We start from the raw sequence: 2,500 nt of genomic DNA on the forward strand, positions 1-2,500 counted from the left end.
GGTTAATTAGTTAGTTTGTTATTCAGTTATTACTCCTGATTTGATATTTGATTCTGTTGACGTTATATATTCATACATCCACATCAATATGTTTTTACAATCATTCATAATTTTTTTTATTATTGGTTTTACTTATTGATTTGACGATTATTTTTCTTAATCTATTAATTTTGGTTTTATTTATTTCTCTAAATATTAGGTTAATTTCTTTGAGTTTGGATAATCTCTCTTCGCATAAGTCCCGAAATAAGTAAATTAGATCAAGTGGAATTTGAATGACTACTCTCTATACAATTACATTCATGGTTATTCAATTTAACGCAGACAAAACGTTCCAGATAATATTTGATCAAACGAAAAATGCTCTCACCTTTTCATTTATCAAAGGAGTAGAACTATACTCCAACTTACCATAGAAAACACGTCATAGAACATATAAAAGGAAGGACCTTTTCACTGCTATATAAACTGATGGACCCAAATATTCAATGGGTGTTGGATGTGTTGCAGTATCCTTAGGCAAAGCAAGTAAGCTCTCATTATCTTGTGATGCATTAGTATCCAGGAGAAGGACACTCCAAAATCAAGCAATTGTTCTCTAGTCCTCGGTAGTGCCATAGCCTCTGTACCATGGTCTTCCAGTATCTTGGGTTAGAATTCTCTTGCTTGAGGGTACCCTCGAGCACACAATTCTATCTTATTTCTCTTCCTCTTGTTTTGTTAAAGATTTCATAGTTTATATAGGAGATATTATTGCTATTGTTGTTACTGTTCTTAAAATATTTAATTTTCCTTTTTTCCTTTCCTCTCTAGGCTATTTTCCCTGTTGGAGCCTCTGGGCTTGTAGCACCCTGCTTTTCCAAATAGGGTTGTAGCTTAGCCAGAAATAATAATAATGATAATAATAATTTTCTACCCAAAGACATTGGTAAGATAATGGAATATAGAGCCAATATCAAGTTTTTAATTTATTTCGATTCATGAAGTGTCGAAGTTTCCCTCAAATGTTATCAAACACAAGAACCAACTGACATTGAAAATTAAAGTGCTTATTAGAAAATTAGAAAAATATTATATATCCTAAATTTCTGCCTATGCTGGAGTTATTGGTAATGAAAAAAAAAAACAGATGGCGACGCTAAATTAGCCATTAATTTCCCACAACTCTCCATTAAACTGGCTGTTAGGGACTATATAATCACGGTGAAGCATTTTATTGTATCACGATGGAATAATGAATCAAATAGTAATAGGAATTGTTTTTCCTTGGTAATCATTAAGCCAGTGTGATAAAAGAACAGAAATAATTTTAACAATATTGCTAATTGCATTCTCAATATGCAAACCCCAAGAGATAGTTCCCAAGTGCATTGAGTGTGACACTATTTTAACCATGAAAAAATATATTTCATGAATGTAGTATTTCTTGAAAATCTGAGCTGTGTTTTGGTCAGAAAATTTTATGACATTTTATCGAATTCTGAGATTTTATTTATTTCTTTCAATTTTAATGTTTTTTTAAGAAACAGGTTTAATAAATGAAACTTGAATATTTATTTTTGTAATAGGTTTTTATCCCTAATTTATTTTTGTATCAAGTAGAAGTAACTTATATTATTTCCGAAATAATTTGGGCCAACTCTGTATTAGTAAAGTTTTTCTCAAACCCCTGTCGATTCTACTCCCTTGAAAAAAAAGATTATTACTGGCATTTCTTTTAGATATAAAAATAATACATCATCATATATCTTATCTGCAATGTTTTTCCTTTTTTTTTTTTTTTTGCAACAACTACGTTTTGTGTTGGGAGATCCACTAAGAAGGTAGCCTTATTTTTATTTTTGTTAATTTTTGTATCAAATATATATTTTTTCATTTTCCAATAAATGTTTTCCGTATTGATTCTATTTTATAAGATATAATTTAATTTTCTATTAATGATTTTCATTAGCAACCAATAGAGGTTTGGATTGTATGGTGTGGAAAAGAACGAATACATCTCCTTTAGATGTTTTGAAAGTGCATCAACATTTAAGAAAAAACTAACTATTATTAGAGGCATACTAATACAAAATTATCTTTTATAATACAGGTCGCTATTTTCGAAACAACATCTATATAATGTTTAGTACAGTACTATCTAAAAAGGAAAATATAAAAAGGAGAAAGAAAGGAAGAGGAAATTAGAAGTTAGTAACTTTTCATAAGAGATGAAAGAACTCCAGCATCACGCATGCTGTTTGTCATACCATGAGACAATTAAGAGATTGCTCGAAAATTGACTCTCTCTCGCTCTCTCTCTCTCTTTCTCTCTCTCTCTCTCTCTCTCTCTCTCTCTCTCTCTCTCTCTCTCTCTCTCTCTCTCTCTCTCTCTCCAATGTTATAAAGAATTTCATATCAGCAAACGATATTTTTGTTGTTTTATTTTTTATGTGACTTAGTGCCAGAGAAAAAGTACTTGGAACTTGTTGCATAGTACTCTAAAACCTGACCATATATA

Source organism: Palaemon carinicauda, chromosome 17 (genome assembly GCF_036898095.1).
Source record: "Palaemon carinicauda isolate YSFRI2023 chromosome 17, ASM3689809v2, whole genome shotgun sequence".
Taxonomy (NCBI): Eukaryota; Metazoa; Arthropoda; class Malacostraca; order Decapoda; family Palaemonidae; genus Palaemon; species Palaemon carinicauda.